General features: G+C 37.6%; 1 protein-coding gene across 7 annotated transcripts in view; it reads left to right on the plus strand.

Annotated features, from left to right (window-relative positions):
* Nucleotides 1-26,430, plus strand: part of LOC112824959 (histone deacetylase 9) — a 636,385-nt gene that overhangs the window by 234,653 nt on the left and 375,302 nt on the right. The gene's annotated exons all lie outside the window — the stretch shown is intronic.

The following is a 26,430-nucleotide window of genomic DNA, read 5'->3' on the forward strand; positions in this document are numbered from 1 at the left end:
GAAAATCACCTTTTTCTGTGATTGAAAAAAATATTCAAGAGCTCTAAAGTTAATTCATGGTGTATATGTTGCTTTTTGACTTCAGTAGCTAAAGTTTCTAAGTCTAAAGTAGCTAAGTCTTCTAAGTCTAAAGTAGCTAAGTCTTCAGTAGCTAAATTTATGAATTTCTTATAAATAAGGAAATGGGGGGGAATCCTCTGTTCTTTTCATACTTTTCTTTTTCATTCGTCAACTGTAAAAATGTCATTCTGCCTTTATGTGCTTATGTAAGCAAAATTTAGTGCCTTCAATTTCCCAGGACCACAATGCACTGAGTTATACTGAACTCAATTTCAATATACAAGCAAAGGAAATGAGTTTAAAAAGTTGATGACTGATGAAAAATGGACTCTTAATGTTGTGTCAAAGTGTTGATGATTCTGAAAAGGAATATTGCAAAATGGATTTTTCTTGTCCAAAGCATTTGTTTGCTCTTCTGCTTTATAGTTGAAGAATTAAAATACTTTCAAATTGAATGATCACATTTCAGCTTCTATATCCAAGAATACTACTGTCTACAGTGAGATCTGGAGTGCTCTTAACCATGTCTTTCTAACTGGACTAAATTATTTGATTATTTCAGAATAGAGGGATGGGAAAAGAAATGGTCTAATTATTTATTAAAAAAACAGTTCTGAAAATTAATTTCTACTTTCTTTTTAATTAATGCAGTTTTTATGGAATGTCATAAACATCCATTTTATCCTTCTCTCAGCTCTGATGTTAACTTGGGGGGGCTGCCCATGCCTTAAACACTAACTTGAATTTCAGGTTCTCTATGAATTGGCAAGTAAAATTATTAAAATGTTATATATTAATTCCGTATAGGTTTTCTAGAAAAAAAAATAAGGCACGCATTTAGTTTAAAAAGTAACAATTCTTATAAAGAAAATAGCAGTGCCCAGCTGTATCTCTCTCCAGTTTCTTTCTCCAGTCCCCAGGGGCAGCCACCTTTTGTTGCTCTTGCTTCTGGTCTTTCACCTTAATAGTTCTAAATAATGGGGACACCTGGGTGGCTCTGTCAGTTAAGTGTCTGCCTTTGGCTCAGGTCATGATCCCAGGGACATGGGATTGAGTCCTACATCGGGCTCCTTTCTCAGTGAGGAGGCTGCTTCTCCCTCTGCCTGCTGCTCCCCCTGCTTGTGCGCTCTCTCTCTCTCTGACAAATAAATACGTAAAATCTTTTAAAAAATAGTTCTAAATAATGTCCTCCTATATGAAATTCTGAGTTTATAAATTTTAAACATTATGTATTGTTTCCTTGCTTGGGGAAATGAGGAATTTCCTCCACTATCTGTTTATATGTTCACCCACCAGTATACCCATGGTATGCTAACGTGTGCATATGCACACACACGCACACACACGGGCACATGCATGCACCTGTCTTCCCCACCCTCCCCGGTGGCTGTAATCATAACGTTAAGTAAAGTCAACTAGTATTGATATGACTAGTCAAATGTTTACTCTTGAACCAACCATGCTTATTGTTCCATTCTGCCCTTTTCCTAGACTTAATTATAAATTTACCCCCCATTTATCTGGTGTTCTGGGCTTAAATATTTCTGCCATGTGTCTATAAAAAATACTGTTCAAACCTGCAACATTTCCGCTCTGTTTTTTCCTGGAGTTTCCAGCTCTTTCTACCGGGAACTGGTTACTCTCTGCACATGGCACTCATCCTGCATGGTTTCCTTCACTGTTCTTTTGGGTGATCCCCTCTTTCTTTGATCCTTATGGCTTCTTCATTGGTTTTTCTTTTGTTTTTATTTTCTGAAGAACATTTTATGATAGCTTATATTTATTGAGTTTTTACATGTCTGATCATGGCATTTTTCTCTCATTATTATTAATACATTTGTGTGGCTGGGCAAAGAGCACCAGTTGAAAATCATTGTGATTTCTGGTCCCAATCTGATTCTCTTTCCTTCCTATGTGGCTTCCTCATCTCCTTTGAAAGCTTTTTAGAATCTTCTCTTTATCTCTGTTCTAAAATTTCACATTTATATGCCTTAGTCTCCTTTTATTCATTTTGCTGGGTAGTTCTTTGGAGCCTTTCAATTTGGAGGTTCATTTCTTCCAATGCTTCAAAGAGTTCTTCTTTGTAAGAACATCCCTTTATCAGAGCATACTGTTCTTATTTTCATGGACTAGGCAGCTTTATTAGATAGAGAATATTAATTAAAGTTAAACAAATTTCTATTTTTCTACCAACAGTTTATGCTTTTGCTTTGTCCCCCACCCCCTTAACATTTGTTTTGATCTCTCCTGAATGTTGGGAGCTTTCATATTTAAAAGTGTGCGTTTGCTCAGTGGAAGCTCATTATTTGTTGGCGACTGTGGACTGCACAGCTTCCTGTGTGGGAGGCTTGAGTCGTTCACAGCTTTTTGATTGGCGGTATCTGTTTTTGTGTGCTTGTGTTTTGGGGAATCCTTGCATACCAGTGTCTTTAGATTTCTTCTCATGAGTTGTTCAGTGTTTCCAGAGAGGACTCCTGCAGGCTTCTACTTGATTGGAATATACTTAGCTGCCAGAGTTCACTCAGCAAGTGGATTAGCAAATAGGCTATGTGGAGATGCACCCTGTCTTCCACTTTTCAGCTCTCTGTGCATCTCAGGTTTTCTGCTAGGACCGGGGTCCCCTCTCAGTTCAATTCATGCAGGGAAGAACTCTCTAGTCTTGCAGTGGTAACAGGTGCGGTAGGTGTGGAGGTTGGAGAGAGACCTGGAGACGGGGAGAAATCTCTTGGCTATTGGGGAGAGGACATGGCAGTTTAAATGCTTTGTAATCAGACCTTAAAGCAGGCCCCCTGTTTTGGACCCTGAACTGACCACTCACCTAAGTTCTGAATCTCTCAGGGATTCTGTGGTGTGAGCAGATGGTACTTCCTCAAGGCACTTACTTCCAGTGGTGCTGTCTCCATTCAACAGGGCTCTTTATCACTGTTCATTTCATTTGTCCATTTTGAAATTTCATTGAATTCTCTTGCTCAGTTTTGTCATCTCTTCCATTAACTTTTTTATTTGTAGGCTTATGGAATTTTAATTATTTTACTGCCATTTTACAGTATTTCCAAGGGATGAGATATAAACGTATTTGGTCAGTCCACCGTTTTTATTCAGAAGTCATACAGTTTTTAAGTCACCCCATATTAATGTTGTATTACTGTTGATGTACTTCGTATTACTGTTTGTAACGTGAGATATTTTAAGATAATAATATTGGAACCTTCCCAAGAAATTTCCTAAAATAGACTACTGAAGAACCTCATTATGGTCATAAACCTGATCCACATCATAATTTTAATGAGGATGTCCTAAGATTAAATTTTGTGATGGACATTTGTGATCTCTTGATCACAAATATGTGAATATTTGTGATCAAGATCATAGATGTGAATATGAATACATATTCATATCTATACACATTCATTTCTTTGGTAGTAATTCCTCCATCCAGAACTCAGCTCTTCAGCAGTCTCACTTTGTTGGTAACAAATGCTAGAACACAAAAAGTATCAGAAACGTTTTTGAAATAGCCCAAGTTTGCAGTTTGGTCTCCAAATGTTTCTCTGGGGATAGACTGTTGGAGCCTTAAGCAAAAAAGCATTTACTTCTCTTTCATAACCAATTATAATGGCTTTTGAGATGTACGTTTTAAATACACAGCGCTCAAAAAACAAAACATAAGAAAGTAAGAGGGAAGCCTACCATCAGGCAAGAAACAATCTATGAAATGATCAACCACAAAAAGGCAGACAGAACTAGAAATGGTAAACAAAGGAACTCAAATTCCTATGAAGAGCTTGTAGCAGAAGGTGTAGGTATACCACGCATGTCTCCTGGGGCTCTATCGTTTTTATGGTTCGCTTTTGCCAGCATAGTTCTCTCTTTGCTTGAGAGTTTTCTTTGTTAGCTCAAGCCTACACCAGATGCCTATTACAGGTGCATGACAGGTCCGAAGTGCCAGAGAATTAATGCCACCAGGAAGTATTCTACAACCAATGACTGACAGGAGTTGATGTGTAAATATCTTAGCTTCCTTACCCCTGGGTTAAGTCTAAAGAATGTGTTGTGGACTGGCGACCAGAGTTCCCTAGAGGGATGAAGCTCCAGTTGTCCATAGTTGTAATTTGCTTTATTCTTGGCTGCCTTCCTTTACTGTCTCATTTCCCTACTGTGCTGCTGGTGTTTTATAGAATCATCTCTCAAATAAACCACTTGCACTGAAATCTTTGCCTAGTTTAAGAGAACCCAAACTATAAAAGGACCATTTAGATTTGGGGAACAATGATTTATTCAATAGGGCAGTGTTATATGTACAGAAGGTAAAATATTTAATTTCCAGGATGACCCACAATCACTAAAGAAACATTCAGTTATATCAGTATATTCTGTTGAAGAACATGAGAATTAGGTATATATTTAAGAAAGTTGTCCCCTTCAAAATAGCTCATATAGTACAGTTCTGGTGTTTGACCTTTACCTGCACAGAAATTTAAACCATCCTGAGTGATTCATTTGATTAGAATTCTGATATCCAAAGTGTTATTGTGTTAATTAAAACATATGTTTGAATTTCAAGAAAATGGGAGATAATTAACTTAATAGTGCTCAATAAAATTCCTACCTAAGCCTTCATAAATTCGTGAGAGTTTACTAGTGAAGGTATTAGTGACGCTAATCATATAGTTACTACTCTGTAGAAACTTTCAAACTTTAAAAAAACGTTACACACATATTAAGAAAGAAATGCTGACATGAAATACTGTTGAGTGTTTCTGTGTACACACTTCCTCCGGTCCTCCTGGCAATTTGTTTACTAGAATGTCATTATTGCAATCATATTTCCACATTCTCCTAACCCTCCCAGGATTATCTGGATTCTTTGGGACAAAGCATACTTTCACTCTGCTACAGACATGGTGGTTAATGGGAATCGTTGTAAAGCTAACATTTGAAGTGTAACCAGAAAAAAGTTTGCCTCCATGCTTTCCCTTCCTGCTGTGTCACCTTCTGAGAAAAGTGGAAGAGGGGTGTCTGGGTGGCTCAGTCGTTAAGTGTCTACCTTGGGTTCAGGTCCTGATCTCAGGGTCCTGGGATCGAGCCCCACATCGGGCTTCCTGCTCAGCGGGGCGTCTGCCTCTCCCTCTCCAGCTCCCGCATGGCTCATGCTGTCTCTCATTCACTCTCTCTCAAATAAATAAATAAAATCTTAAAAAAAAAAGAAAAGTGGAAGAAATTGAGAGGTGGATTTTTGGACTGGTGTAGGAGAGAGCCAACTCTCTCTGCCGGGAGAATGGAAGAAATGTATCTGTTGTTGTTCCTAGAGGAATGGAACTGAATAAAACGAGGTGGAATAGGAGAGAAGGTATGGAAAAGTAATGAGAGGATGAAACTAAAGAACTTAAAAAATTGATGTGTCATATATTCATATTTTACTGTGTTTATGCTACACTCTTCTTCCCCCCTCGACAATAAAATCAAATTACCACAAAAAGGCCACAAATGAGTGGGTTTATTTTTATAAGGATCAAAAGGATACTTTTTTTTTACTTACGTTAACAACAGGATCAATGCCAGGGCATGGATAAAAGTGAAAAATGCAGAGCAGAAAACAGTAATTTAGTGGAGACAGGAAGTTAGAGCCAGAAGTAGCCATAATACTGTGAGGTCCTGGGAATTCCCTTAAATATGAGGAAAACCACTGGGCTTTGCATATAGAGGGAAAACAAGTCTAATCCAATCTGACCTAAAAACTATGTGGTGGTGGAGGTAATGAAGGGCCAGGGAGATACAGATAATATCTGAGTTTTTAACCATGAAGTGCTCACAGACTTTACCGTTCTTGAGAATACCCAGATCCTCAAATTGAGCATCTGGGTTTTAACTGCATGTAAAGAGGTGGCCCAGCATCTTTCCTCCATAGCTCCCAGGCACTGTTGTTCTCAGCACCTGGAATGATCCCTGCTTTGTTCTGTGCCCCACAAGTTATCGTGGGTTTTTTTTTTGTTTTGTTTTTTGTTTTTTTTTTTTTGTTTGTTTTTTTTTTTTTTTTTTTTTTTTGCTGTAGGCCACTCATTCCCCTGTAGCCTTGATCATATGGAGGAGAGCTACGGTATTTTTTTCCCCTGACAGTTCTCTGCCATTATTTTCAGTGTACTTCTCCGGCATTCACCCTCTGAATTTCTTTTCTGGTCATGTATTCACTTTCATTCTCCCATGGGATCTCACTTTCCATTTAGGCCTCTTCTTCCCAGACTTGGTGATGTTTATCTATGTTGTCTGGTATCCCAACTAATGACAGGTCCTGTCTATCAGTTTGCTAATTATCACACAGCCCAGCCACAGCCTTATGAAACAAACATGCTAGTTCAAATATGTTGGTATGTTAAAGTGGAAAAGCAAGATATGTGAGTTGCATACTTAGCAACAGTGACAGGAATTTATTGCTTCACTTTAACTGATATTTGTTTGGGCATAGATGGAAGAGCAGTCTGGCAAGAAGAGAGCATGTGTTTGGGAATCAGCTATCCATGGACTTGATTTTACTTCTACTTCTTACTAATTAAGCAGAATTTTAATTCCCCTGGGCCTCATTCCCTCATAAAATCAGGGTGATAATAGTTGTCTCATGGATATGCCGAGGAGTAAATGCAAAGCACCTTTCACATAATGTCTTTCACATGATAGGGTTGTAGATAAATTATGCTTGCAGTAGTGTAGTCATACTAATGGTTCTAAATTAGTGACTCAATGAATGGAGTACAGAAAGGGGGAAACAGTAATGTTGCAGGGGAGAAACCTAGCAGAAACCTCCTTAACCAAGAGATCAAAGAGAACATCGCCAGTGATATGTATGGAGATCTACTGTACTGATGTGGGAGTGTTAAGGAAGGCATTTCACCTTTTTGTGCCCTTCCCCAAATTCATATCCTCAGTCTAATAATGCAGAAACATCAAACAAACTCAAATCCAGGAACATTCTACAGAATACTTGAGCAGTAATCTTTAAGAAGTGTGAAGGATATGAAACCCCAGGAGAGACTGGAAACCACCACATGTCAGAGAAGACCAATGAGATACAGCCACTAAATGCAACATGGCACTCTGGATTGGATCTTGGAACAGTGAAAAGGATGCTAATGGGAAACTGATGAAATCCAAATAAAGTCTGTAGTGTACTTCATAGTATTGTATCAATGTTAATTTCTTAGTTTTGGTACATGTCCCAAGGCTATGTATGACATTAACATTAGAGCAAGTGGGGTGAAGCCTATATGAGAACTTGATGTATTATCTTGACAACTTTTCTGCAAATTTGAAATAATTCCAAAAGAGAAAGTAAAAGAAAAAGTTTTTTTGTTTAATATTAAAAGCAAAATAGTGACAGAGAACAGAGTGGTGGTTGCCAGTGGTTGGAGTAAGTGGAGCCTAAGTGAGTTTTGGGGTGATGGACCTGTTCTGTATCCTGATTGTGAGTATAGTCCTATTAATCTGTACATGTGTTAAAATTCATAGACCTGTACACCAAAAGAGTCCCCTTTACTACATGCCAATTTACAAAATAAAACAAAATGAAAGAAAGAAAAGCAAATGGGAAGAATATAAGGTACAAGAAAAAAGTTACGAAGTTGGAACGTTGTTTCTTATCTATAATACTGTCATAATTAAATTGACAGAATGTTATTAAATATTTCTGTTCTTTTATTTAACAAATAGTCATTGACTCCTAATGATGCATCGGACACCTTGCTATAAGGCTTGGAGGCACACAAGAACTTGGCATGTTCTGATATTAAAACAAGTCCTCATGTCAAGCCAGGCCAAAACATACTATAAAAAATTCTTGTGAAGAAATCAGGGTATAAGCATATGAGGAGTTAAATGGCATGAGACATTTACATAATATTTCAAAATTTTGTCAGTATTATATTGAACAAAGTGAATTATGATAACCTAAGTTTAGAGTAGACATTAACATCCTTGGACAAATAGGGAATTTTCATGAAGCAGGTATGTAGAACTAGAGGAGAGATTCTTTGTGATTTAAGACTTTTATCTTTAGGAAAGGAACTTAGCCACTGCAATGTTTTTTTGTTTGTTTCAAAATTGTTCTGGACTGCGTAATATAATTTTTGTGCTTCCCCCCTCCCCATTCATATGTTGAAGGCCTAACCTCTAAGGAGATTTTATTAAGAATCATAAGGTTTAGATGAAATTGTAAGGGTAATCCTCATAAAGGGATTAGTGCCCTTATAAGAAGAGACCAGAGAGTACTCCCTCTCTTTCTCCCCCCACAACCAATCCACTGTGTGAGGATAAAAGAAGAAAGCAGCCTTCTGCAAACCAGAAAGAGGGCACCAGACACTAGAACCTTGATCTTGGACTTCTCAACCTCCAGAACTGTGAAAAATAAATGTTTGTTGTTTAAGTCGCCCAGTCTGTGATATTTTGTTACAGCTGTCCAGGCAGACTAAGGCAAAAATTATAATTAAAATACTTGGGGCACCTGGGTGGCTCAGTCGGTTAAGCTTCCACCTTGGGATCGAGCCCCACATTGGGCTCCCTGCTCAGTGGGAAGCCTGCTTTCCCTCTCCCACTCCCCCTGCTTGTGTTCCCTCTCTCGCTGTGTCTCTCTCTGTCAAATAAATAAATAAAATCTTTAAAATAAAATCCTCAATATTAGTGAGCACTTAGTATATGTAAAATACTTGTAAGGACTTCACAGGTACTAACCAACATGGTTCTTGCAAGAACCCTAGAAGATAAATATTGTTATGTCTCCCATTTTAGAGATAAAGAAACTGGGTCATGAAGCAGTTTTAAAATAATGTGCCTAAGATCATACAACTGGTTTTAAGTGGCAGAGTCATGATTTGAGTCGAGGTATCTGAGTCCAGAGCACATGCTCCACCCCACCAAAATGCATGGCATCTGTAGTCATGGTTGTTTCATTTTTCCAGCTGGAAATAAGCATAAAATATTTCAGACACCCAAGGAACCCTGATTTTTATGAAAAACTGCTTTAAAATACAACTAGTTATAACACTCTTACTATTATTATTATTATTATTATTATTATTTTTCTGGAAGCAACTGGCCTTTACCGTGCACTCTAGCTGGCGCCGTGCCCCTTGCTCATGTGCATGGACCAGTACCTTTTACTTTGCTGCCTGCCAGGCAACTTGGTGTGCCAGCTGAGATTCCAAAATAGCAAAAGTAGCACTTAAGTTCCTGAAGAAACTCTTTGAACCATCAAGTATGCCTTGCCATGTCAGTAGACATGGCAATAATCCTTTTACGAGGTGGCTCATTAGCCATTGTTTCAAAGTATGTCTTAATTGTCTCTTTGTTTACGATGCTCTTGTAATTCTAATATATTCTTCCCTTAATTTTGTGTTTCCTATTGTTGGAATTGCCTAATTTGTCTAAAATATTCCATTTTGTGTTACTCAGCAATGACCCCATTTGCTTGCAAGCATTTTGGTGACAAACATAATAATTATATGGGATTTTGTTTTGCATTATTGTTTCTGGAACAAGAACAGGAATCCTAATTTCTTTGTACAATTACTGAAAAACAGGGTGCTCTGTAAATGAATTATATGTGGCTAAATGTTCAGCTTTTAGAGTCAATTTAATTCTGAAAGCTTAATAATAAATTTGATATGAGCTGCCAGTGAGCTGAGATGCAGCATACAGCATATGTTCACATGAAAATGTCATCCTTTTACGGTGAGCCTCTATACTCTTTGTACCAAATCTCTCTCTCCGACCTAGGTCGCTTTTTCTGAATTCCACACTCTATATTAAATCTAGCCATGTAGATGGAGGTTTCCCAGCATCAGTGCTATTGACATTTTGGGCTGGCCAATTCTTTGTGGTAGGGGGCTGCTCTCTGCCTTGTAGGAAGTTTGGCAGCATCCCTGGCCTCTACGCACTGGATAGAAGTAGCACCCCTCCTCAGTCATGATGATCTGAAATATCTCCAGGAAATTGCCAAATGTCTCCTGGTGAACAATATTTTTTTTTAAAGCTTTTTTTTTCTTTATTTGACAGAGAGAGAGAGCACAAGTAGGCAGAGTGGCAGGTAGAGGGAGAGGGAGAAGCAGGCTCCCTGCTGAGCAGTCCTGGTGAACAATATTATCCCCAGTTGAGAACCATTAACTTAGATATTCTATAGGCTTATGAAAGTCAACATGTACAAAATTAAACTCATTTTCCCCTCAAATATTCTCCTCCAGAAAATTTAAGAACACGTCTGAGGGAAACCTCACCTCTGTCTTTTAATACGTGTAACTTGATCAAGCTACTAAGTTCTCTGTACCCCAGTGTCTTCATCTGTAAATAAATACACTAATAAAACCACCTTCATATGACTGATGTGAGGAGAAAATGAACTGATACATGTAAAATATTTAGAACACCATCTGGCCCATAGTATGCTTAAGTTAATGAATGTATTAACAACTGAAAACTGTTAAATGCTAGTGATATTTGTACAATACAGGAAACTCCTCTAAGATTTGTCTTTCCAAAGGATGTAGGCCGATGATTTAAGAAGAGAGATGTACAAGTAATAGTGAACACACGGAACAATGATCGACATCATTAATAATCAAGGAAATACAAAATAGCATCATGATGTAGTATTTAAATATATTAGAGAAGATTTAAAAAATACTCAGGATTGATAACTGTGTGGCAAAAAGGCACTGATAAACTATTGGGAGAACAAGAAGCTATATTCTTCCTGGAGGCTCTTTTGGCCGAACATATCGGGGCTTTAAAATATTTATAGCTTTTAACAGTAAATCTGGTTCTCAAAATTTATCCTAAGGGAGTAATATGCTCAAAAATTAATAAAGTAGTATGTTGATTACTCTGTTATTTATGATGGCAAAAATCAGAAGCAACTTAGTAACTGAATAATAGAAGGCTGACAAAATAATTCATGGTGTGTTTATGTCATATAGTATTTAGGTATCACATTTTCAAATAATATTCATAAAATTGAGAAAATTCTCTGATTGTGGTAATTCTTGGTTCAAAATGCCCCCATCACTTTCAAGATAATATTAAAAATCTTTAGGTGTGTAGGAATATGCACACATAAACACTCTCCTTTTAAAGTTATTTTTCAGCAAATGCTGCCTACTTTTTTTTAAAATTTATTTATTTGAGAGAGAGAGCATGAGTAGGGGGAGGAGCAGAGGGAGAGAGACAAGCAGACTCCCCACTGAGCGGGGAGCCCGATGTAGGGCTCAATCCCAGGACCTGAGCTAAAGGCAGATGCTTAACCGACTGAGCCACCCAGGTGCCCCAAATGCTGCCTACTTATCTAAGTATTTATTCTTCCTAGCTTTCCTTCACAGTTTCCCAACCCCCACACACTATGAGATTCTGATACACCATAAGTAGAAGGGCATGCATCTCCATTTGAGAACCACAGGAAAGATTTTCTGTTGGAGTTGTAAATGGTGACTTTTCTTGTTGTGGAGATAGAGAATGGCTGAGGCCTGCTGCCCTTTGGCCCCAGCTCTGCTCACCTGCTCAGTTTTCTGAACAAACTTTGCTGCTTTACCTTTTGAGCATTGACCCACCAACCCGTTTTCTCAACTTGGATTGCTCTTCTTCCCCTTTAGCTTTTCTCATCTTCTAACGATGAAGCTAAAGCATCACTTACTCTAGGAAGTTTTTCCTAACCACCAATCCATTCAGACTCAAATGTTTTGTCCCTCTGTATTCTTGTGGCATAGCATGCAGACCTGTTCATTCATGCCTTTATCTATCCTGCTACTCATGCATTCAACAAATATACATTGAGCCACTACTAAATGCCAGATGCTACTTTAAGTAATCGCTATAATCTTGGTAAGGAAAAAAAAATCAAAATTTCCTGCTTTCAAGGGGTTTACACTACAATGGAGAAGATAGAATGTAAACAAACCATAAAAAAATAAATTTATCTTAAGAGGCAATTTTGAGCAGGATTTGGAAGAAGAAAGTACCTAAGTGTGGGGGAGGCGAAACTTTACTTCTACCCATCTTCAGTTTTTATCTGGGATTAAAAAAGGTTAACAAGAGAACAAGTTATTAATCCATACCGTGTGCATTATAAGAGAGAAACCTTTAACAAAGAGTAACTCAAAGTGGTGACTTAGAACTCCAGCTTATCTTAAACAATAACTAAGGAAGATTATTCGATAAAGAACAATAAAGTTGTGGAAAAATGATAAGACTAGGGATAGTAGTTTTAAGCTCAAACTGTGGGAAAGTAAATATATGGGAGAAAACTAATGGAGAAAAGTTTGTTTCCAGATTCCTCTTGTGCTGTCTCTAGGATAAGAATCTGTTTCCAGGAAAAGGACAATTTATATCCTGCCTTTATGCAAAGAAGGGGGAGGGTTGAGAGAGATTTTCCTGCATTTGTTGCTTCTTAATTGCCTTCAGCTCAAAATAATTTTTATATCACAGAGACATATTTGGGGATAACATATTCTGGTTTCATTCACAAGCAACAGAAATATCTGAAGGAAAAGCATTCTGGGCATGGAAATAACACATGTAAAAGGCCTGGGCTTGCTCAGTACCTTCCAGGAACAGAAAATGGGTTTGTGAGACTGGATCCATGAGAAATGAGACCAGAGGGGCATCCAAACGTCAGATCCAGAGCATCCTGAAGCCCATAGTAAGGTCTTTGGATTTTACTCCCAAGTGTGGTTTCGAGAATGGTAGTAACATGATCTTATTTATGCTTTAAAACACTCCTTGCTGCTGTATGGATAATGGATTGTTAGAAGTACAATTAGAAGCAGGATAATCAGTTAGAGGCAGTCACAGTGGTGAGTTAAAGGCTGATGGTGGCTTGGATCTAGCTGACAGTAGTGGAGGTGGGTGGAAGTGATCATATTTGAAAGATATTTTAAAGATAGGGTTGACAAGATTCATTAGATTTGGTCTAGGGTGAAGAAAAACAGAAGCCTCATGGGTGATGCTTGAGCTGTTGGACCTGAATAATTGGGTGAGTGTTTGTGGTATTTACTTATGTGGTGAAGAGTAGGTGAAGAGTGTGTTTAGGAATGAAAACATGGTATTGGGTTTTAGCTGTGTTACGTGTTAAAAGCCACCTGGTTATCAACTTGGGCATGTTGAAGGAAGAGTTGGACAGGAGTGTTTAGGAGAGGAGTGGACAGAAATAGGAATTTGGGCATCATCAGCAGTAGAGAGTTCTTAAAATAATGGTACTGACATGTCCACTGGCATGGCTGTGAGTAGAGACTGAAGGAACAAGGTCTGAGGTCTGAGCTCTGGGCCACTCCACCACTGGGAGTGCAGAAAGAGGGTCTAACCAAAGGATTGTGAAGCAAGGGTTAGTGAGATGACAAAAAAGCGTTAAGTGTGCCATGTTAGCAGCCCAAGGAGAGACAGTTTTAAGGAAGTGAGGGTAATCATATGAGTCAAGTGCATTAAGACTTCACTGGATTGGCACTAGGAAGGTCATTGCCAAATGGCTACGTTTGTCATAGAGGTTATGCTATCCCTTGGTAAATGTTCATTTACTTATCTATGCTTTCCATTAAACCTGTAAATCTCAAAAGGGAGCAATTTTGCATTCCCAATGTCTGGAGACATTTTTGATTGTTAGAACTGAAAGGAGTGTGTGCTATTGGGATCCCCTGGGTGGAGGCCAGGGATGCTGCTAAACATCCTTCAATACACAGAGCAGCTCCCTATAACAAAAACTATCCAGCCAACAATGCCAAAAATGCTAACGTTGAGAAACTCTGCAATAGACTTAGTTTCCAAACTGTGTGCTTGAGGTCCTCAAGGTGGACCCACAAGAGTGCTATGGGACGGGGCGCATGGGTGGCTCAGTTGTTAAGTGTCTGCCTTCAGCTCAGGTCATGGTCCCACGGTCCTGGGATCGAGCCCCACATCCAGCTCCCTGCCCCACAGGAAGCCTGCTTCTCCCTCTCCCACTCCCCCTGCTTGTGTTCCCTCTCTCTCTGTGTCTCTCTGTCAAATAAATAAAGAAAATCTTTTTTAAAAAAAGAGTGCCATGGGACATTTCAGATTTTGAATGAACCCACAAAGACATTTGGTACACACCACATGAAATAGTAGCTCAAGGAAGTTCAGAGTTTGAACGTTAGATCTTTTCATTTTATTTATTTATTTATTTATTTATTTATTTATTTATTTATTTATTTAAGTTTCCATTTTAATTCCTGTTAGCATACAGTGTTAGATTAGTTTCAGTTGTACAATATACTGATTCAAACAATTTCATACACATCACCCGGTGTTTATCATTCTGTTTTATAACATCGTATCTTTGCAGAACTTGGATTTTGGAAATTGCCATGATAAAAATCAAGTACTTTGTAAAAATCATTCTGGAATAGGAACATTAAGTGGTGGTTTCTAATCTGATTCCAAGGTTTGAAAAGTTGTACAGTGCCCAAAAGATGTTGTTAGGACATAAATAGTTATTAAGTTGTTTAGACCTGACTAGTCAGTAAACTCAATCGATAGTTATTTCTTGTGGCTTAGGGGATTGGTAAAAAAGAATTACTGAGATGCTAAGGGCACCATTAAGGAGAAAGTTGGGAACTGCTGTGCTAGATTTAAAGTTCCTTGGGAGTAGATACTTTGTTATTAGTGTTTTGTATCCCCAGCACCTAGCACATCCATAATCCAAGTATGAGGTGTGAGATGCCAAGTGAACATCCATGTGGAGATTACAGGAAATTTAATGAATATAAAATGGTGGGCATGGGATAAATGAATAAATGGGTTATGTGTGCTCTATAATGTCAAGGTAATGTTATGGTAATCAGTTTAATTCTGCCTACTAGTTCAATGTACATTAAGAGATCCCCTAAGTATCCCCTTATTTGTATATGGTCAGAATCATGGAAGGGGAAAAAGAAAACCTTGGCTTTCTTACTCTTTGGCCTGTGAGTCTCTAGAATGCAATTTCTTGATTTTAGTGCTTGCAAGTTTAGTTCCTCAGATTACATTGAATTATTTTTTACCACTACAAATTTCTATTCTCACTTACATTATGCATATTGACACAACTGTGATCTTATTTTGTAGGAATATGTAAGAGGGGATAATTTGAATATCTCCTAAATTTTTGGATGCTTTTCTTCCTGTCCCTTTTGCCAAGCACTACATGCCCTTGCCTAGTGATTACATAGATGCTAGAAAGAGATGTTCTCCTTAGATTTAGGAATTTTATTTTGTTTCAAGTGAAAAAGAATCTTTTCAGAGTAAAATATCATTTAAGTGTATAAACTCACAGAAACATTCTTGTTGTAGTAGAAAGTAGCTGGCTTTTCTAAAGGAATGTAAATAGCCCTCTAACTCCCACCCTCAGAGAGACATTTTGAGCAAGGTGTTAGCCTCTTTGACTCTTAATTTTGTCATCTGTAAACCTGGAATAAAAATTCTTACCTCTCAAAGTTGTTGTAAGTTTTAAGCAAGTTACCTAATGGCAAATAGACAGCATTGCACCTGACCCGGAAGGAGATTCTGAGTAGACCGTAGCTTCTCCTCTTTCAACCTCACTCATCCTGGTACCTTCCTTTTTCTTTTTCTCATTCTTTTGTTTGATGAAGCTGATAGAAAAATCTTACCATTTTAAAATAAACCAGATTTTAGTTTTGTTAGTATTTTTTGTTGTATGATGGTATTTTCCATGGTGTGAAACAGTAGCACATTAGCAAATGTAAACACATTCATAGAAAGGGTTCCAGTGGGAGCAGAATTGGAGAATCACTGTGTCACCAGGGGCACAGTCCGGTTTTTCCCACCTGAGAGTGTTCTCAGTGAAACTTCTGCCCATTTGTGTGTTCTTAGTCTTCCTCAGTTGTTAAGAGCTAGCCTGGGAGAATCGGAAATCATAGACCCCATGGATAATTGTACTCCAAGGTAATCAGTAAGACTAAATATATATATAGTAGTACTAACTTCTGTCGGATCTTTTTATAGAGTTGCTAAAATGCAGCCTGACTCCAAAATTGGGCTTGCCTAATTCCTCAGTTCAGTCCTGATCACAGTTCCACTGGTCACTCTCTTCCCTTGCCCTGCTGTGCTCTGTTTTGCATGGGGCTGAGCTGGCAAACATCATTTCCCATGATCCTTTGGTGGCTGTTTCTTTCTTGGTTTAGCCAAAGGGAAGTATTGGATGGAGGCTGAAAGGCAGATGGCAAAGCTCTGTCATACCTCCCACCCCTTACCCTGCTCTGTGCCCCCATCCTTCAGGAAGCCCTTCCTGCCATGGTCCCAGAGCCGATCTCGTGGTCCCGGTTTTGTTGCCCATGAGGGTGGTGCAGTGACAGCCTTCTGGATTTCTGGCTCCCTCTTGCCAGCTTCTGGGCTCTAGTGTCTTCTCTTAGTTTCTCCAATCTTTGAGACAGTAGTACTTGTTAAATCTCTGGGTTACCTTACTTTCCTCTGTTTTCTGTTTTGTCTCTTCCAAACCTTCTCCAAAGAAGTCCATCATATTAATTTTACTCTATTGGGGTAGCTTGCATGTGTTCCGTTTCCCTGACTAGACACTAACTACTAATACAATGATGGTGATGATCTCTCTGTAACTGCTGATGAGAAGTACTGTGATTGAAAGATCTGAAGACCTAACATTTAAAAGAAACTCAGGAAAAACACGAGGGCTGGAACCTCACGCATAAACACAGGTTTCACTTGCTAATATAGACAGGTTTTAATTTTGTAACAAAGGATTCATGTTAAAAAAAAAAAAAACCTCCTACATTATCAAAAAGAATGTGAGGTATTTGTCACATACAGAAAGAGAGTACGTTTGATTTTCTGTAAAACAGAAGCTACTGTTGAACCTTAGAAATACATTATCAGGAAACCCATTGGTCCATATTCTACCAAGTGACAATAGGACAAGATTTGACCCTGAGGCTTTTGTTCCATGGATATAAAAGCTGAGAATTGTATGTGTGCATGTGTGCGCATGTGTGTGTGTGGGGTGTGTGTGTGTGTGTGTGTGTGTGATGGATTTATCCTAATATACAGTACATGCATCTATAGAATAAGTATACGTGAATGAATGTAACATGTATATTGGCACATATTTTTATTTATAAATTGTTTTTGTATTTAATTTTTTGGGGGGAAGCAGAGAAAGTTTAAAGAGATAATATTAGTGGACACTGACAAAGTAAAGGCAAAAACAACAAAAAGGAATTTTTATCAGTCATTTCAGTATAATTGAATCTGTTGTATAATGAGCTCTTGGGTTCATTGCTTTATTAAGTGTATATGTTAGCAGTCTATGGGTGAAATCCTGACTATATAAAAAAGCAAGACTCTTGCCACTACATATATGACCATAGCTAGAACATATAAGTAACTCTTACATTCAACGGTAAAATAAAACCAATGAAATAGTCCAATTAGAAAATGGGCAAAAGACATGAAGAAACATTTCAGTAAGGAAGATATACAAATAGCAAATAAGCACATGGAAAGATGTTAAATATCATTAGCCATTAGGGAAATGAAACTAAAACCACAATGAAATATCAATATATACCTATTAGAACAGCTAAAATGAAAAATAATAACAATACCAAATGTTGGCAAGGATGCAGAGAAATTGGATTCATACATTTTTGCTAGTGAGAATGTCAAATGATGCTGCCACTCTGAAAAAGTTTGGCTTTTTCCTAAAACATATAAAAATACATTTATTGTATGACCTGGCAATTGCACTTCTGGGAATTTATCCTAGAGAAATTAAAACTTACGTTGACACACACACACAAAAACTGTGCAACATTATTAATTGCAGCTTTATTTGTAATAGGCCTAAACAGTAAACATCTACAATGTCCCTCAACGGGTTACTGTTTAAGCAAACTGTGTGGTATGTCTGTACCATGGAATACTACACAGCAATAAAAATGAAAGGACTATTTTTTTAAAGATTTTATTTATTTATTTGAGAGAGCATGAGAGAAAGGGAGAGGGTCAGAGGAAGAGGGAGAAGCAGGATCCCCACTGAGCAGGGAGCCTGAATCAGGACTTGATCCCAGGACCCCAGGATCATAACCCGAGCTGAAGGCAGATGCTTAACCGAGTGAGCCACCCAGGTGCCCCGTGAAAGGACTGTTGATAAGGTAGCAACTTGGATGGATCTCAAGGACATTATGCTGAGTGAAAAAAAGCCAATCCCAAGAAGTCTCACACATTCTATATGGTTCCATTTATATAAAATTGTATCAATGTTAACTTTCTGATTTTGATATTATACTGTATTTATGTAAGATGTAACCATTGGGGAAAATTGGGTGAAGAATACACAGGGGTCCTCTCTGTTCAGTTTTTGCAATTCTCTGTCACTTCAAAATAAAATGGTTTTCTTTTTTTAAGCTATACTTTGTATAACACTATTACTTATTGGAAAACGGTTACTTTGAAGTAAATGGGTGTAGGGACGTCTGGGTGGCTCAGTCAGTTAAGCCTCTGCCTTCAGCTCAGGGCGTGATCCCAGGGTCCTGGGATCGAGCCCCGAATCGGACTCCTTGCTCCTTGGGGAGCCTGCTTCTCCCTCTCCCTGTTCCTCCCCTCCTGCTCATGCTCTCTCTCTCTCTCAAATAAATAAATAAAATCTTTAAAAAAATAAAGAGTGAAGTAAATGGGTATTTCATTTATTCTGGTCCAAATCACTTGTCTATGTGCCAGGTAACTACCGTTCTGGGTGGCTTGACATGTACCAGCAGACAAAGCAGACGAAAGTTGCTGCTCTCCTGAAGCTTACATCCTAAGAGGGATTGTCAGAAATATAATAGATTTAATACGTGCATACATTTTATAATATAAGTTGCAGAGAAAAAGCCAAGAGATGGGAGTTACCGGGTGGGGAGTGGAGGGAAAGTTATAATTGTCAAACAAAACAAGGGGTAAGAAGCTCTGTGAGAAAAGGTAAGGGATTTAGTCATAATTAGGCTGAGGGAAGAGTTTTCTGGGAACTAAGATGGAAGATGCCTGGAACATTTAAGGAATAGGAGGGAGGCCAGTGTGGCTAGAGGAGAGTCAGTGAGAGGAGATTCATTGGAGGTGGAATTAGAGAGGAAAAGAAAAGTCTGATCTCCTAGGACTTGAGAGAGTCATTATTTTTACTTTGAACAAAACAGCCAGCCATTGCAGAGGGTCATGTAATCTGAGTTAGTTTAGGACCGTGGCAATCCCGTTGAGAGAGACGTTGGCTTACACTATTTTGTGAGCAGTGGTGTTACAGAAGTGGTCATTTTTTTTTTAAGACTTTATTTATTTGACAAAAGGGAATGGCAGGCAGAGGGAGATAGAGAGAGAGAGAGAGAGAGAGAGAGAGAGAGAGAGAAGCAGGCTCCCCGCTGAGCAAGGAGCCCGACGCGGGGCTTGATCCCATGACCCTGAGATCATGACCTGAGCCAAAGGCAGACGCTTAAACGACTGAGCCACACAGGCGTCCCTGAAATGGTCATATTTTTGCTCAAATATATATATTTGAAGATAGAGCCAGTAGGATTTCCTGATGAATTTGATGTAGAGTGAGAAAGAATGGAGGAAGTAGAATATGACTCCAAAGTTTTGGGCCTCAGCAACTGGAAGGAGGGAGTTGCCAACAAACAATATGAAGAAGACTATAGGTGGAGTGGGTTTGTGGGGAAAATCAGGAATTCATTTTTAAACATGGTAACTCTGAGATATCTTTTAGACATACAAAGTGAGATTGCTTGTTGGCAGGTGGGTATATGAGTCTAGAGTTCAGGAGAGAGGTCCAGAATGGAGATAATGTATTTTCGCGGTGCCAACACATAGTGATATTTATGATGAGATTAAATGAGTTCACCAAGGGAGTCCCTGTAGATAGAGGAAAGGACCAGGGACTAAGCCCTGGGAAACTCCAGAATTAAGAGGTCATCAAGGAGAAAAGGAACGAGTAAAGAGGACCAAGAAAAAGCTGCAAGTCCAGTAGGAGGAAACCTGAGAGTGTAATGTCCTCCAAGCCAAGTAAAGAATGTGTATCAAAAGAGATCCAATTACTAAAATATATCTGTTACCATCAGTGCAACTGGGTGTGATAGGATTCAATCTTGCTGCACCTCTAGTTTTTTAAATTCTATTTTTATAGTATGAAACAGGATCGTATTTTTGTTGAAAATTTAGCATATTAATTCTTAATTTTTCGTTCAAGTTGAAACAGAGAACCAACATTGCTTTAATTGCTCTAAAAGCTAGGTTTGGTGTTAATAGCTTTTCTGTGGTGATTCTGTATTTATTGGACCCATTATTTACAGTAAATAATGGTGTGATGTCTTAATAAGATGTCCACTACACTTGTTAATAGGAGGCTAAAGTGAAATGTATTTCATGTGTATTTATTTGAGGGAAAAGAAATTAAGCTTATCTTTATTATGATGTTTGTTATTATTAGCATCTTTTATAAATAAAACTATTTTCTCTTGTGCCTGTGCATGTTAAAAGATTAAGCATTTGACCTGGAGTTTTCAAATAATTCTTCGTAGTAACTATGATTAAAATTATGCAGGAATTTATTTCAAGCGGTTACAAATATATGGAAGTTTCGCCCTTCTTATAGAATTTGTCCATATGTTTTATTTAAGGATATCGAGTATTCATATACCAAGCACTGGAAGGATTATGGGTGAAAAATACTAGTAATGCAATTTTGCTGTCTAGGAAAAGGGCTAGATTTTCCAGTTTTTAAAAATTTTTGTTTTTCAGCCTACACAAAATTTTGAAATTAATTTGCATGTATTTGTGTTGCATTTTGCTTATATTCTAATAGCACTAGTTGCTACCTCCTAAGTAAGCTTTACAGTACCCACAAGTTACTGTAACAATGTTTAAAAAATTAAAAGAAACCCAAAAAACAAAAAACAACAAACCTAATGAACTGGACTGCTGAGAACAGAGCTGAATAAACACAAGCCTCCCTTTTTACAGTGACTGTTCCAAACTAAGCAGAAGCTGCTTCTTTATTTCAGGGAAGGAAAAATAATGACCTGGTTTTCTTTATTTTTCTGGTGAGCAGTTTAACTGCTACCTCCACTTGGCATATTCTCCCACTCCTTTTATTAGAATGTGGCTATAACCGTAGGTGCAGCACTCTTTACCGCAATGTATATTTTCTTCGCCACAACATATATTTTGAGCCATATTTACCAACGTAGATATTTAGTTTTTCTCTGAGGTGTGGTCTCAAAGCAATTGTTCAGAGAGAAATTCGACGCTAAAACTGGAGGTATAACTTTTCCAGGCATGTATGTGTATCTGTAGAGTTATCAAGGAGAGCTTATTCTCCCAGATGGCATTACCTTAATAGAAACTGCTAATATGCACACACTTGAAAACCATTTGTAATCCAAATGTACTGGCAGCATTTTATTTTCAGAAGTAAACTCTTTGAACCTTTTATTTCATTATCTTCTACTTTTAAAGTGGACTTTATGAAAGATAATAGTTACCCCAGATACTCCTTCGAGTACTGTGTGTGTGCACCTTTGTGTGTATTTGTGTTGTATGTAAACCACTGTGTATTTTGGCATGGCCCGAGTCAGCAGGAAGGCTCCGGGGGCTGAGGTTGCTTTCATCCTATGTTACACCCTCACAACCTTCCTGTTTTACGATAATTCTGAAACCTAATGCTCCTGCCACTTTTAACTCAGAACTGTGTTTATTTGCCTGTGGCCTGTTTTATTGTAAAATAAAAATCTTAAGAACCTTATGTTTTTAGGGTGTTTTCTCCCCAAGAGCAGTATGGTTGTCTTAAAGGCTAAATGACTGTGTTTTAATGGTGTGTAAAGATTCAGTAAAAAATAAATCATGGCAATTTTGTTTTAAGAAGAAACTTTTAAGGGTAATACATGCTATAGACTTCAAAAAGTCTAATGAAACAATTAAGAAGAAACCTGTACCTGTATCTCATTTTATTCAGCACTCGTGTTAAATCTTAAGCTTCAGAAGATTATGATTCCATTCCAGGTGACCATTGGTAGGGGATTAGCGCCATAGTGATTTAAAAATAAGTTTTCACGTATCTTAAATGTCTTTAGGAAATTTTTCCCCCTGTGCAAGTGATCGAGGGAATTAAAACTGATTTGCTTTCTCTGCTAATGTAAACAGATAGGTGGCTGCCATTGATTTTTATTTCACAGAGTGGCAGCTTACATCCTTCTCTTTCCCTGGTAATGGCCTTCACGGTGATACACCCAAGTCGTAAATAAGAAGACACTTAGTGAATCTCTTTGAACACTTGATTTATATTTGAAATTATACTGATTTTCATTTTAATCTATCAAGGAGGTATTCACTGTATGTTTACGACATATCCACGTGTTCTAGGTGTGAGGAAGATAAGGTGTGAAATTCCATCTTTGTCCCCAGGGAACTTAGAGCCTGGCTCGGTATTTAAGGGCACTGTTGGCCTTTTCGGTCGAACAATTCTTTGTTGTGTGGGAATATTAAACTTCCCTGGCTCTTGATCAGTGAATGTCAATAGTATCATTAGTTATTGTGACAGTGAAAAATACATTCATATACTTAGCAAATGTCCCCTACAGAGGCTGTTAACTATACCTCTTCCTCCAGGACAGTTGGAGGGGCTAAAGTATGCTCTCCATGCATAGGAAGTGATTATAGAACTCTGTTGTTGAAACTCTGTTGAAGGGATGATACTTACCATAAAAGTTGAGGGAAGACAGGAAAAAAAGTTGGGTAGCCCCTATTTACACCATGTTAGGGTTTACTCTGAAAACTCATGCTGATCTTTCTGCTATGACTATCTTCTTTTTTCATCCCTACTTTTTATTATTTTATTATTTATTCACTTACTTTTTAAGTAGGCTCCACACCGAGCATGGAGCCCAATGCAGGGCTTGTACTCACGCCCCTGAGATCGAGACCTGAGCTGAGATCAAGAGACGGACACTTAATTGACTGAGCCACCCAGATGCCCCGTCCCTACTTTTTAATTGTCCTGGCTACTTCCTACTTAATCATCAAGATAAACTACATTGTTAGAGCTTTCAAGAAGCCTTTATTAACTTCCTCTTTTCTCTGACTGGGTTGGGTGGTTCCTGTGTCTGCTCATACAAGGTTTGGGGTATATCTTTGTCATTGTCTTCCAACATTATATTGGCATCATGTTATGGATTATAGCTGCTCAATAGATTATATGCTTATTGTGAACAGGAACTATGCTGTGCCCCTTTCCTACCTAGGTAAATTCTGTGTGTGTAGTACACCTTTAATAAGCTGACTTGATCTTGACAGGTAAATGGTGTAAGCATCAGTTGTGTAGGTTTTGTTGTTTCTTGACATAAAATTAAATTTCTGTTCAAAAGACTCCTTTACTGTTTAACTATGCTCATTTTAAGAAAATTCTCATGCCCTGCTGTTGCAAATGTAATTTAGTACAATGCTTTTGGAAAGTCATTTGGCAGTAGGTATCAAGAGATTTACAAGTTCATGGCATTTGATTCATTAATTCCATTTCTGGGAACCTCTCCTAAGGAAACAATTCTAATTATAGAAAAAGCCTTATGCACAAAAGTCTCCATTTCAACACTGTTACTAATAGCAAAAAATAGGGAAGTCTTCATCAAACCTGGGTAATAAAAATGGGGCCTTAGCTAATTTCAACAAACCAAGTCTGCTGGACAGTTTGGGGGAATAGTGTATGAATATGATCTGGCTTTTAGATGAGATGAAATTATTTTAAAATAAAAAGGTAGAGATTATTTAACTTAGAAAAACAATATAGCTACAAAATAATGAGTATATTATTTTAATACACATATAGACACAAAAATACATACATGTGGAAATGTGTATACATAAAAGATCCACCAAGATACATTAACATCTTAACACTTAGCAGTTAACAGGTTAACAGTGGTAACTTCTGGGTGTTAGAAATTCATGTTTAGGGGCGCCTGGGTAGCTCAGTTGGTTAAGCGACTGCCTTCGGCTCAGGTCATGATCCTGGAGTCCAGGGATCGAGTCCGGCATCGGGCTCCCTGCTCAGCGAGGAACCTGCTTCTCCCTCTGGCCCTCCCCCCTCTCAGGTGCTCTCTCTCTCTCTCTCTCACTCTCTCAAAATAAATAAATAAATCTTTAAAAAAAATTCATGTTTATATTTTCTGATTTTTACTTTTATTTCATAATTTTCCACAATACCCATTATACAAGTGTAATAATAAAAAGGATTTTTTTAAAAAACAAGGAATTGAAAATAATTAAAATGTGCAAAGGTAACATAATGGTTAATTAATTACTTTAAGTCTACATTCTTGATCATTTCATTACATTTATGAGAAAGGTTAATAACATAATAAAATGTATAATAATATTGAGCACAAGAGCAAGGTGAAAAAAATTTTTTTCCATAGTTTGGTCTCATGCGTATACTCTGCAAGTAGATCTCACCATTATTGTTTCTAGATGGTAAAATCCTGGAATTTTTTTTGTTTTCTTGTATTTTTTTAATAACTACATAATGGTTTTCATTTGGAGAAAGTATACATTACCAAAAATTCTATTAGAAGATCACTAGCGTATGTTTTAAAAGTTTTGGGGTATTCTCTCAGGCAGTTCAAAAAAGTTAGAGATGTGGGGCACCTCTGTGGTGCTGTTGGTTAAGCAGTGGACTCTCGATTCCAGCTCTGGTTGTGGGACTGAGCCCCATGTGGGGCTCTGCTTCCGTGTGGAGTCTGCTTGGGATTCTCTCTCTTTCTCCTTCTTACCCTCCCCCTGCCAATGAATAAATAAATCTTTAAAAAAATTTTAAAAAGTTATAGTTGCAAATGATGGCAGTATTCTTTTTTAAATAACACTTCATGCTAGAAATACATGTTAGGAGGGGGTTACATTATGTCTGATGTAAAGAGAGGGTAAAAATACAAATTTCATATATGCAAAAATGGTCACAAGAATTTGTGTAAATTCAGCATAAAGTTGGATTCCTTAATATTGCATTTCATTGAGTCGTTCATTCACTTATTCATTCAATAATTATTCATAGAGCATGGACTTGAGTGCTCCGGATTCAGAAATAAGAAATGGAAGAGAAGGCATACCTAGTAAGGGGAGATATAAATGTCAGTTGTCCTACTTTTTGGCTGAAAACTGGAAGAAGGTTAAATTCTCTTATGACAGTAGTGTCATATGTAATCAAAAGTCCAAAGCATCTTTACTATCTAAGTAATATTTACTGAGTTTCCAGATGTTCTCTCAGCTCTTTAATTAGGTTCCCTGATTTCTGTCTCATTCCAGTGTTGAAGTCAGCAGCCAAATGCCACATATGGAAAAATGTTCCTCTGGAAGTAAATGGAATATTTTAAAATTTACTGTCACTTATCTTAATATTTAACTCAATAAAACTTATGTTTCTCAGTGTTTCCCCCACACATTTTCATGTGTCTGTTAAATTGTTGGTAATGCTTCATAATATAGCAGAAAATGAATGGATTCTACCTCATTTAGAACAGTTTTAGGGGTAATGTGATAAATCATTTCTTAGAGTAATTAAATAAATCTAATAAGTACTGTCTGATTTCTTATAAGCTTAACTGTCTTTACCTCCTATATGGTAAATTCAGAAAGCTCTTAACTGTTTATTCAGAGAGGTTCTGAATATCTTTTAACAAGAAAATCTACCTGGGAATCCAAATAGATTCAAGAGCAATTTTTAATGGATCTCATTAGCATTTTAGTTATAAGTGAAGAGAGAATATTTTGTGCTCCCATTCCCAGCTACTTCAGGAATAGTATGATTATGGTTATTTTTAAAGCCAGAAGAAGCTATTTTGGAGTCCCGTTAGTTCAACATTCTAGATGTATTCTCCATGTGATACTGACTTAAAATTTAAAAAGCAGATGTGGGTCAAAGGAGATTCTGCAAATACTTTTGATGTTTTATTCTGGGGCTTTGACAACTTTAAAGCAATGGCAAGATGGTAAGTTTTTCTTTATATGTAACCTAAATACTTCTGGTATATTTTAAAAGTCATCTCTTCCTAAATTTTTTCTATTACAAGTAAAAATAAAAATAATAATTCTTATGCTTGTTCTTCACGTCAGCAATGGTATGTTTTATCTATGACACCAGGGATAGAAACAAAACATTTCATGAAAGATAGACTTCATGAAGAACACAGAAAAAAATAATGATTTGTTAAGGAGGATTTCTTCTAGGAGTAGTAGTAAGCGGTAAGGAGTGAGGAAAAGGGAGTTTCTACTGTGTCTCTTCTACTGTTGCAATATTTTGCCATGAACATACTGTTACTTTTATAATTTAAAACAAGAAGATAACATTTTATTGATTCACCCATAAAT

The sequence above is a fragment of the Callorhinus ursinus genome, unplaced genomic scaffold (assembly GCF_003265705.2).
Source record: "Callorhinus ursinus isolate GAN/ISIS: 27379988/994484 unplaced genomic scaffold, GSC_fseal_2.0 scaffold12, whole genome shotgun sequence".
NCBI classification, from domain to species: domain Eukaryota; kingdom Metazoa; phylum Chordata; class Mammalia; order Carnivora; family Otariidae; genus Callorhinus; species Callorhinus ursinus.